Source organism: Acipenser ruthenus, chromosome 11 (genome assembly GCF_902713425.1).
Source record: "Acipenser ruthenus chromosome 11, fAciRut3.2 maternal haplotype, whole genome shotgun sequence".
Classification (NCBI taxonomy): domain Eukaryota; kingdom Metazoa; phylum Chordata; class Actinopteri; order Acipenseriformes; family Acipenseridae; genus Acipenser; species Acipenser ruthenus.
In genome coordinates, this window is record NC_081199.1 from 32,526,565 (window position 1) to 32,526,949 (window position 385).

Genomic DNA, 385 nt, shown 5'->3' on the forward strand with positions numbered 1-385 from the left:
TTGTAGCAGACTACAGCTGCCTTCTCTGAGCTGGCTTTATAAAGGTAGGCGGGACTGGGAGGGAGTCTGTGTCTGCAGTGCCCTGGGTGGGATATACAACCAGCTGAAAGGTACACCATTGTATGCTTCATTTACCGAAAACAGTTCATAAGACTTCTTAAATCCAGTTCATTGCTGGACACATCAACAAGTTCAAGCAAATTAACATTGCAAATACAATCTGCTCTAATTATTGCATTGACTTTTTATTTCCCAAAACATGTTAACAGAATCATTATGACATTTTTCATTATGACTTTGGAAAGAAGGTACTTTCCTGCTATGCTAAATGTATTCAACCCATTTTATGTACATTATGGGCTCTAGTTTGAATTTGCAAATCTTC